This window comes from Manis pentadactyla, chromosome 3 (assembly GCF_030020395.1).
Source record: "Manis pentadactyla isolate mManPen7 chromosome 3, mManPen7.hap1, whole genome shotgun sequence".
Taxonomy (NCBI): Eukaryota; Metazoa; Chordata; class Mammalia; order Pholidota; family Manidae; genus Manis; species Manis pentadactyla.
The window spans coordinates 191,213,320-191,225,491 of NC_080021.1; positions in this window are offsets into that span (position 1 = coordinate 191,213,320).

Here is a 12,172-nt window from a genome sequence, read left to right on the forward strand (position 1 = left end):
ACCCAAGTCTCAGAGTCTATTTCCAAGGGAACCTGACCCCAACTGGGTGTGAGGGAGAGGGAGGTGTCCAAGCTCCTTGATTTCTGTCTGTTACCCGCTAAGATGCTGTTTTTCCCAGGACTGTGCTTTGGAGGCAATGAAGAATGAAGCCAGTAGACAAGAGAACGGAGCAACCAGCAAAGCTTTTTCAAAGAAGAATGAAAAGGAAAGACCTCCTGCCACTCAGGAGGGGCTCCAAGAGAGGATGCTATCAGGGCTGTGGTGTCTGGGGTTTATATTGCCTCCTGATAGGAGGAAGTTCCCCCCCCCACCGCCTCCACCCCCGCCTCCCATAGAGAACTGAACTGATGACATCACAACCCTCTCTTGATTGGCTGAAAGTACAATGCTTCATTTGCATGAGGCATAACCAATCAGAGCTGAGGTCTAACTATTCTTCTGAATGGCTGAGTTTGATTGGAGCTTTTTTAAACTTACAAGGGCCCTGAAGCTTCTTGAAACCTACAGGGTCCCTAAACTCTGCCTGCCTCCCTCCATTACCTGCCTCATTGAGACAGCACATGAAGCCAACCAAAGAGATGAAAGCAAGAGAAAAATAATGTGCGGAAGTTCAAGTAGGTTTGCTGGAAAAGAGATTTTTTGAAGGTGTTAAGTTTGAGCTTCCTGTGGGATGGCCAAGAGCCTGAAGCCCGGAAGAAAGATCTGGGCTAGAGGTATGGACTTGGGAGTCATTGGCACACCAAAAATGACATAAAAGAGCTCAGAGTGTGGAGAGTGAATAAAACTGAAGACTAGTGCGATCTGGGAACCAGCAGAGGGAGGAGAAGGAAGACAAACTCCTAGCAGATGGAGTAATCAGATAGAAAGGAGTGTGAGCAATACGGAAACCAGAGGGAGCTGCAGAGGGTTTACAGCGGTCACAGGCACGTGTGTTGTGCTGGAGGGAATGCAGCACAGAAAAGTGTTCGTGGGGGTTAGTGACACTGCCACTGAAGACTTTGCTGGGGACTGTTTTAGTGACGTGGGTAGAAGCCAGATTCCAGTGAAGTAAATGGGGTGAGAGGGGCGAAGAAGAGATGGATGAAGTAACCTTTTTCAGTTTTCATGAGACAGGAAGAGCGACTAGGAGAGGTAGATAAGCACCGAGGAGCTAAGACAATAGGATATTTGTGCACAAATGATGGGGAAGGCAGGCTGAAGGAGCCGGTCCAGTTAGAAAAGTATAAAGTGAAGGGCACAGGAGTGACATCTAGGTAGAGGTTACTGAGGTGAAATCTGATGGAGTGCACAACGTTAATGCTGGAGAGGCAGCTCCAAATTACTACTGTGAGGAAAATGAGTAGACGTGGAAGCAACAATAGCTAAACTTACTTATGCTCTTTAAGCATCAGGAAGTTTTAGTACTTCCCCTAACCCTCACAGCAAATCTTAAGTAGAATGCCACCTCAACTGTCCAGGGCAGGTGGAGCGAAGGGGGCGGGGCCTCGACTCTGACAGTTCTCTCGCAGCCCCGCCCAGGCTCCAGGTAGGCTGGTGAGCGCAAGCTTCTGGGCGGGCGAGCCCTAGAGGGTCGTGCTCTTTAGGATTGGGCAATTCCAGAAGCCACCCGTAATTATCTTGAGAGAGGTTCCGAAGGAGCAGGAGGAGGTAAGACTGCATTTCCCAAAGGAGGTTCAGGAACGGGGGACATGGTGAGCCAAGCACAGGCTGGGTGACGTCCGGGCTGTGCAGGAGCGAAGGAACCCGCTCCAGTGCGCAGGCGCCGGGGCCTGCTCCCCGCCCCTCCCCGCCCTTCCCTGCCGTCCGCGGTAGAATCCCAGTTCTGCGCTCTCGCGGCTCGGCGGTTCGATTCCTAGAATTTGTGTTTAAAAATATCGGTTGCAATTTACCGGTCAACTAATCGGTATCCGTTAGTTAAAAATACAGTTATGTACAGATGATGGACTATTTTGCAGCCCCACCCACGCAAACCAGAAATTTGAATTTGTTTTTTGTTGTCGAAGTACCGATATTCTCTCTCTTTGAACTGTTACTGCTTGGTGGCCAAGTCAAAGCTGTGCGAATGGGACGAGGGAAGTTTCTTTCCATGGCTCGCAGTAGATTTGGGAACAAGCTGAAGTTCTAATGAGAGAAGGGCTGTGATGACAGTTTTCTCTGTGCAAGTGGGCCTGTGGTAGGAGCTGTGGTCACCTGGAAGAGAACTCTCTAGAAGAGACCTTAGGGCCTCAGAGGAGGAGACCTCAGCAGAGCGGCAAGAGCTGCAAACGTTGGAGGTACTGTTGAGACCTGGTGGAGGAGAGGCATTTCTTGGGGAACTCCTGAAAGTGCTCACAAGAAAAACCATCCCCGAGAATGTGGCAATGTGCAAGCCGACATCGCTCTCGGCATTTCCCAGGCGGGCGTCCGTCAGCATTCAACTGTGACTTCAGAATTGCGAAGCTTTTTGGGTGGGCCTGCTGAAGTGCCCTTCTCTGAGCTTGAGGTTGGAGGTAGGCCTCTCACACCCACTACCTTCGGTTGGAGGATCAGTAGGGCTCGCCAAGAAATCCTCCATCCACCCCCTTCCCAACTCTATTCTTGCCCTTTTATATCTTCTTTATGGGCAGGATGGTGGATTCAAGAAGATTTTAGCCTCAAGTCACTTTCAAACCCAAGAGTGATCTTTGAGTAATTAAAATTCCAGTCCAGTGTCGTAATGATGTAACAACTTAGTGTTGCCCATTTGAAAGCTATTTTAACCATTTTAGGCCTTGTCAAAAAAAATATCAAGTCACATAGAAGAATTTATTAAAGAATTCACAGTCCCACTCCTCTCCCCTTCCTTGGTTCCACTGCCCAGAGGGAAGTATTATATACTCTTGTTTGCTTTTGTGTTTAAGTAGTAAATTTCAGTTGTTGACAAATTTACTTCAACCCTGGCTTCTCAGTTGGTGCCCAAATTCTGTCACCTAGTAATATTAATGTTTTGGAGAAATGAGGGGTGACTCTTTACAGATAAGCAGTGGCATATTACCCACCCCCTGGACCTGCCCCACTGATGATCTTGAGACAGCAGGTAAATTGAGGGCCTTTATGAAGCACCAGAAGGCTAGGCTTGCTCTGTGTGTGTGTACATATGTGTGTGTGTGTGTGTGTGTGTGTATATGTAATATATATGTATATACACACACACATATGTGGCCAATCATTTAAAAGCTTTTTAAAAATAGGAATTACAGTTTGTCACAAATCATGCTCACTTCTCTCTAGTAACTTTTTAGACCCAAAGTTCTTTTCTTGCAAGCCTGGCTGTGGTAGTGTTTGCATGGATTGGGTGTAGCTTTGATTGCACCTGGTGTGTTTGTTAAGCCTGGCAAGTCTGTCTCTCGGGAACAATGCTGTCTCTGTGCCTTTAGTGTATGAAGAATTGCCTCAGTGCAGCTGGTGCTGCCAGTCTCCTGTCCTAGAACCCACGGCAGCTGACCCTCTTTCCTGCCTTAACCACGCCCTCCAGGGCAGCTCTTCCACAGTCCAGTGAACACAGGGATACAGGCCATGCTATTTGGCGTCCTTCCAGTGTCCATGGGGAACTTGCTAGTGTATTCTGTCCAGCACTTTATAGGTTATTACCACTTGCTTCTCTCTCTCCTGGACTACTTAAATACTTCCTCCCTGGTCTATTCCTCTTGTAGAAGGGAATTCACATAGAGGCCAACGTGTGCTGGCTGTCAGTTCATCGCCTCTGAGCTTCAGATCCGTTGTGCATTGCCTGCTCTGCCACATCCTTCCACTGTTTTTCCTTTGCCAGCTGGCACAATACTAAACTTTGTCAGTAGATGGCACTGGAGAGACACTGCCGGAGGAAGGAAAAGGAGTTTGTCTTTAGATGGGATGTGTCCTTCTCTGTAGGCTCCTGGGTTCCCTTCCTCTGAAATCATCTTCCCTCACTTTTTCACCTGGCAAATCCCTGCTCACTGTCAGGCCTCAGTTTAGTCCTCTGGTCCTCTGGGAAGCTTTCTCCACTTTCCCTGCCTAAGTCGAATCCCTTTTATTTCCTTTCAGAGCATCCTGTAAGGCTCCTTCAGGCCATTTTGCATAGCTGTAATTTTACATATGTTTGTACAAATTTGTGCTATCTCCTCTACTACAGATTGTAAGATCCTTGAGGACAAGGGACTGTGGCTTTTTGGCTCCCGTATAGTGCGTGTATTAAGCACGTTAACAAAACAGACATTCCAATATGTTGTGGTTGTCTTGGTCCAACACTTTCCCTTTTCATACTCCAATCTGCTACAAGATGGCAGGCTAAGACATTCTGGTACTTGATTTCAGCCAAGAAAGAAGTGGGGCTTAAGGTTAAAAAGACTTTCTGAGCCAGAAGAGGATCCCTTTGAAGTGAGATTGAGGCACATATTCCAAACGGTTTTTCTGAGAATAACCTCTGTGGCTTTGCTTCTTCGCTGACTCTGAGGAACAGTCTGGAATATTAACAAGCAAGACAAAGGAGAGATTCTCATCTGCTTGGCTGAGGGGCGGTTGTGCTGTTTAGACAGCAGTTCTAGAGAGAGCATGAGCTCCCTGAACTCTGATTCATGTGCAAATAGGGATGTGGAGGGAGGGGTGTATTTACAGCTGCTCTCCCCACACTTTGTTCTTCATTAAGGAAAGGTCTAGAGCAAGGGGTCAGAAAACTGTGGCCCTAGGGCCAAACATGGCTCTGTGCCAGTTTTTGTAAATGAATTTAACTGGAACCTGTGGTGAGCATTTAGTAATATATGTAAGTATTGAATCACTCTATTGTACATGTGAAACCAATATAATATTGTATATGACTATATTCCAATAAAAAATATTAACTGGAATCCAGCCATACCCATATGAATAGTTGTGATAGAGACCATGTGGCTTGCAAAGTCAAAAATATTTACTATCTGGCCCTTTAAGACAAAATTGGGGGACATTTGGTCTAGAGGAACGTCAGCTTTTTAGAAGCTTTACTATCTGGTTAGGTATTTAGCTGACCTTTCATAAAAAGTTGTGATTTGACCTTTTGGAGAAAGGCCTGTTTTTTTTTTCCCAAGAAGCAAATTTCTGGATAGAAATGATGCAGATTACTTGAAGTTCTTTAGAAGTTACATCCATATAAGTTAGAATTTTATTTATTAATTCATTTTAGGAATTACCCACTTAAGTGTGCTATATCTTTTTTTAGTGGAAAATATGGGATACATCATGTAAATTCCTTCTAGTTTTTTAGCATGCTTTCCCATAGCAGGCCTAGTAAGTCACTGTTATACTAATTACTTCATTTGTCAAGAGGCCAACTGAAGGCCTATAGCTATTTGCCTCTCATTGAAGAAATATTCTCGGCATGGATGGTGTGGCTTATGCTGGGAAGGAAAAAATTGCCTCTATCCTTCAAGGTTCTTTTGGCTGGTCTAAGATTTAAATTGACATGAGACAGATTAACAGGAGAAAATAAAAATTAATGATGTATATATGGGAAATCCAATAAACATGAGAGATTCCAAAGACAGGCAAAATGAGGTATATATGTCACTCTGGACTAGGAAGAAGGGGCAGGTTTGGGGCTTCAAAGGGAAGGAGGGCAATTCCCAAGAAGAATGGAAAGAGTAAGTCTCACTAAACAATGTCGGCTGGACAGTTGAGAAACAATGGGATGTAGAGAGGACTTTGAATAAATAGGTCTTGCTAGGTTCCTTCCTGCCCACCACACTGACTTCATATTATACTATAGTTCTCTATGGTGGTTACTTCTTTCCTGGAATAGGTCCTCTATCTAAATTTTCAGGCTGTTAGTGGGGGAAGCAAAAAAGAAAAACGTACTCAGTCCTCTGTTTATTATTTTTAAAAAAAACAGCCTAAAATAATCCACATGCCAAAGAGACACATTTTGATGTGGCAAATTTTGCTCCCCTACACAATGAGATTTTAAGTGCTCACACATTGTTGAGTCTGAATATCATGTGAGATCATTTTTCAAGTTTTAAACAGTAAAATACATTTTCTACAGATCACTTCCTGACAAAACATTTTGAGTAAAGATTGTGGGTATTCCTTACAGTTTCTTAATGTTCTTATGCTTAGAAAAACAGGCAAATCAGAACCAAGGTAACTATTTTTAAGCAAACACAGATAAGAGATTAGCTGGCCCTCCATAGACCCTTTAGTTTAGGCAGATGATTGCTGTGGCCCAGTGGGAGGGTATGTTTTTGGCGAGGTCTACAGAAAGGAGCTACCAGAAGGGAAAATTCTTAGTTTATGAGTTTTGGTGGAGAGCAGCACAGGTAGGCTCTCCACCCACCTCTCAACTGTACCTTCTTTGCAGAAAGTTTTTCAGGCCTGTAGGAGAAGCTCTTCTTTGTATCCCAAGGTAGTTATGGAATAGGATTTCCCATCTACCTAAGAAAGGAATGGGACACGGGAGGCTTAGTATATGTCAGAATCATATACTTAGATCTTCCCAGAATCCTCTTCACATTTTTGGGGTTAAATCTGTCTTTAAAATATTATGTTATTTTCAAGACATTCTTTTTCTTATTTGCTACCTCTACCTGTATTTATTTGTATGATTTATATTTAAGGAATTTCAATGTCTAACTTCTTTGTTATTCTAGAGTTCTTGTTGATTCATACTTCAGTATGCTGATTTCTTCAAACATTTTTAAATTAAGGTATGCATGTTCTATATTTTATATATATATATATATATATATATATATATATATATATATATATCTGTGCCCTTGTATGTGTGAGAATACCTTTATGTTGTTTTCCTATATAAAAAGTGGGCATAATATTTTTGACTTACATTGGTGTTCTTGAAAAAAAAATCACTATAATTATAATGTTGAAGGATACTTTTAAAGAAAGTGGAGTCATGACTCAGACAAATACAAAGTGAACATGTGTCAAAGATTTTATTTAACTCTTTGATTAATGAGAGAACCGTAAGATGTTACAATTGGTTCCAAGGGAAATTCAAAGAACCACATGTTATATAGGCAAGTAAGGAATCCTGGAATGAATTTACAAATAGATTCTAAACAAACCTACCCACAAGGCCATACTCAGCCATATTCTGCTAAACACAATTGACTTGCATTTTTATGGACAAGGATAATTCACTTTATTCCCCCTTTTCTACAACTTTAGAGTCATGAAATAACTCAGTTACAGTGAAAGGTTGATAACCTGGAAGGGTGTGCTACGTGGGACGTTCAGTAATCACTGTGGTCCATTTCAATGTCTTTAACAATTTTCCCTACACTAATAATATTTTGTAGTGTTTAGTATGCCTCGTATAGTTCTAAATACATTGTGTACCTTAACTAAATAAACTCACAAAATTAACTTTATTCTACAGATGAGAAAAATGAGGCATTAAGGTTTTAATTTGCTCATGGTAAAATGGAAAAGCCAGAAGTGAAAAAAATAACATCTCTACTACCGTAGCATGTGAAATCACACATAGATCTATGTATATATGCACAAAAATACTAGAACACAGAAAACTGACCTTTACCAATGCCTTATGAGGTATCCATGCTTTTTGTTAAAAGAAAAAGGGTAGGTGTGGAGTAATGTGCATAGAATTATTTTATTTCTTTAAAAGCAAACTAGCGTGGAGCAACAGGAAGTTGTATTCAGTCACATCTGGTTAGAATTCCAGCTCTTCCACTCAAGAGCTGGGTAGGGCAAACTATAGAATCTCTTTGTCCTTCAGTTTCTGCATTTATAAGTAATAATATAATATCTATTTGCAGCTGTTGAGAGGATGACAGGAGCATATACGTAAAGAGCCTGGGAGAGTTCAGGGCTCAGGGTGAATGCCCTGTTAAGTGTCGGCGTGTCTTTGTGTGTGATTGTGGGTGTGCTGTGCTTCCCATTGTCCAGCCTTGAGGCATCACCTTTCCCTTTGAAGCCCAGATACTGAGTCTGTGCATTCATCCCGCTGAACATTGGAACTGCAGTTGTTTACCGGATTTAGTTCCCCATGTCATTTCTGGGGCTTCAGAGGAATTGTTACAATTTCTACAAATCCATGGTGGTTTTACTTATCACCTTTGTCTGCCCCTCCAGGATGGTCGGGCTCCTGGCTGGTGCTTGGTGTCCCACCAGGGACAGCTCTGTGCCCTTGCCCTGCTGGTGGCCACCGCCTGTCATTCCTGGGCCATGGTCTCCTGAGAAATGAGGCTACGTAATATCCCCTCCCAACTATGAACACATTCACTTTCTTAATTCCTCAAATCCAAGTTAGAAAAAGGCTTACCGTTTACTAAAAATGTACTGGAGACTTGGAGACAGCAAAACCACAAAGTGTTTCCTGGTTATTCCTCAGCCTATTGCAGTTTGGCTTCTGTTACCTTTGCCTCAGATTTCAAGAACATCCCAAAGGTAAGAAAAAAGTATAATGTACTGCTATGTCCCATCATCCAGCCTCAACAATTATTAATATTTTGTCAGTCACATTCCATTTATCCCTTTTCTGGAGCATTATGAAAAGTTAATCCTAGACATCACTGTCATTTTACTCATAAATGCTTCAGTACACATTTCTAATTGATAAAGACTTTGAAATATATATTTTTTACACCCCACCATGGCATTACCACACCTAACAAAATGTCTCTGTATCACCTAATACACAGTCCTTACTCAAATTTCCCTGCATGTCTCAAAAATGTCTGTTTACCATCACTGGTTGAATGAGGACCAGACAAGGTCACGTGGGCAGGAGAGACCTTCGCCTTTTTACCCTTCTCCTCCTGTTTCAGCTTCTCCAGCTTCCTTTCTCCTTCCTCACCTCCTCTTTTGAAATACAACTGTTACCATTTATTTCAAAGTCTGCATACAGAAAAAAGCAAGGGGCACATTCAAATGCCAGATGTCTTAAGTCATGACTTTTACAGGTTACTTTTCATTCATGGGAATAACCCAAGGTTCCCTGCCATCTCCATTCTTTCCAGAGATTGTTCTGGGATCTACAGAGGAGGGAAGTCTCTGTAGTCATAAGAATACTTCAAGTATGCATTCAAAAAGTGACAAGCAGACTGTGTGAAAATGGGGGAATAATGACAGACAAGTGGAACAGACATTTGAATAGAGATGCAAGTATGCCTTTGGAAAGTAAGTAAAGTCATAGTAAAGAAGCTCAGGATGCACCCGAAAGGAACTTCAGGTATATAATTGAAAAGAAGTCACAGTATTCCCATGGTTCATAACTTTTAGAATGAGATGTGTAAAACTTATGGCTGCGGCCATGCTGATCTTTCTCATCATTCTTTCCTCTGCATAAGGTCCAGTCTGTACAGCTATAACCATGTATTTGTTAGGCTATAATTATACTGTAAGAGACATTTGAGAGGAGTTATGGAAGTTTAGATCATCTCCCCACATTGATTATGACCACCCATCTCCTCCGTTCTCTACACTGTAGCCAGAGTGATTTTTTTTTAAGGTAAGTAATTACCCCTCATCAGTGGTTTCCTGGTACACTCAGAATATAATCAACAGTTTTTTAGCTTGGCTTGCAGGCTTGGATGATTTCACCCACTGCCTGTCTCTCCAGTTTTATTTTGGACCATTTTCTTTCTTTCATTTGCTTCAGGCACAGTGTTCTTCTCTGTTTCTAGAGAATCCCACACTCCCTCCTGCTACTAGCCTTTGCCCAGACTCTGTTTTCTGATTGGGAATATGTTCCCCAGCCCCCACCTCCCAAACTGGGTGACGTTTTGTTAGAGAGCCATATGCTTTTTTTTTTTTACAGAGCACTTTACCCAAGTTTGTGGTCATTCATTCATTCATGTGATTTTTTTTCCCACTCAGGCTGTGCATCGTGCAGCACGTGTGAATGGTAGCCCTGGTCTGCTAGGCCACAAAGTTCCAGAGATTCAGGACAATATCTATATTTGTGTACCACTTTGTACCCAGCACACAGGAGAACTCAGTGTATAATTGTTAACTGGAAAAAATGGATGGCTCTCATTCAGGCTCATTTCCTCAGCTTAAAAACTTAAAGTTTTTTAAGTGTCTCTGACTTTCTTGTTATTTGCTGGTAGTTATATTCTGTGAAGTTGCCTTAAACACTAAATTAGTATATACTAAATTAGCTCCTACAGAAAACAGAGGCATAGGTTCCTGTGAGCCTCTGGATAAAATATTTTTATTACTGATCATTGTATAACCTTGTTTTATGTGTGTTTTATTTAAAGACACTTTATTAAATATCATTATTGGTTTATTAATATTGAACTCATAGCCTGTGGGGTTATAACTCATGCCTGAGTAGAGCTTATCTAACACATGTATTTTTTCTGCCGGGCACATGGCAGCCTTCTTGCACTTGGGGACACTAGATGGCACTTCAGCTCTGCGCTTGGGGTCCATGTAAAATGACCAACAAAACGCATAAATGTGAAAAACGTGGCACCAAATAAACCATGAAAAGGCCATTTGTTTAAGATAGGAGTGCTGAAACAAGAAGGCAGAATGTCACCTTGTTTAATCTCAGCTGAGAATATGAGCTTTGGGCGAATCAAAGTTTCCCCTGCTTTTTGGGGTGACAAATTTGCCAAATAGACAAATTTGCAAATATAAAATCTAAGAATAATAATGATCAACTGTTTATATATAAAGTAACAGAAGGTATGTATGTGTAGGATAAAACTTAGTATCTATAGGGTTCGGTACTATCTGTGAGTTCAAGCATCCTCTGGGGGTCTTTGGACGTATTCCCTACAGATAAGGGAGGATGACAGTATCTCACTGGATGGGGCACACTTTGATCTTTTTAACAAACATTGACAAACATGATTAAGCAGGATTAGGGTTGCCTGGTTTTCTCATATATTGCACAGATTTTACATGCTGCATTTACCCGTAAAGGTGTAATGTAAAAGTTCAGTAAACACTGTGGTTTAGTCAGTGCATCAGCATCAGTCCATTAAATTTGCTGCTGCAAGCCAGTTTCTGGGCTTCCTCATGCCCTGTCTTGCTAGGCATTTAGTAGGGGCTTAATTTGGCAAGAAGCTGTGGGCTGTCCTCAGTTCAAATCATTTCAAAATCTCTTATCAGATGGCTCTTCTGGAAATGTCAACAATTTCTAAACTGTCAACACTGCAATATAAACAATGCACATACGTTGTTGATCATGGCAGTAATTTCTAGTCCCAGTAAAACAGACCCTAGGGAAGTTTGTTGTGGTGATGTGCTTTTCTCTTGAGATCACTGAAGACTCAACTACAGCTGGTGCCTGTCCACAGCCTGGCATTTTAATTATCTCATTTCCTGAGACCCGAGCACTATTGATCACATCTGTTATGTTAAAACATTAGTGATAATGGGTGCAATATCATTTCAACTACATACAACTTCTGACAGTTAAGATATATAATTTTTGCCGTTTAGAATCTATATTCTCTCCTTGCTGCCATATATTTTCTTTAGCTTTTGAATTGGATAAAACCTCAACTACTCGAATGGAGGTTATTCTCATGGTATAGTTTTATGTGCTTTGTTTAATATTCTATAATTATTTAAGAATCAAAACCTAGCAAGAGATGAGAGCTGGTAATTGTACTGTCCTGATTTTGTCTTCTCTTATATGTTCAGGTATTAAATCCAGAGTATCTGAAAAACGAGTTGCGGATGCAAAAATTGAGAGGGTAATAATGAGAAAACTCCCCATAAGGAGCCATAGAATATGACCAAAATTGCAATCGGAGACAAAACTGTGGCCTTACTACTTTCATCATTAAATGAGAAAGTAAGTAAATTTAAGCAGAATTAAAAGGTAGACAAACTCCAAAGAGCTCTTACAAATCTATGAAAAAACAAAGGGAATCCAGGAGGAAAATGGGTGAAAGAAGGGCTGTGAGGATGGCTCACGTGCAAACAATTTTTGAGGCCCCAGAAAGGGAAGACTAGCTAAAAAATTTGTATATAATATTGCTGGAGAAGATCATCAAGAGAACATGACTGCAGGTTGACCGGGCAACCGGAGGCTCCTCCCCTGGCCTTGGAGTGTGGGCTCTGCCCACTGTTCCCACCACAGGAGCCATTTTCAAGCATGTATCCTCGGAGAGCAATGTGTCCTGGAGCCCCTCTGAATGGTACATTGGACTGAACTCCGTTAAGGCGTCCGCATAAACTTAAGATTCTCGCAGGC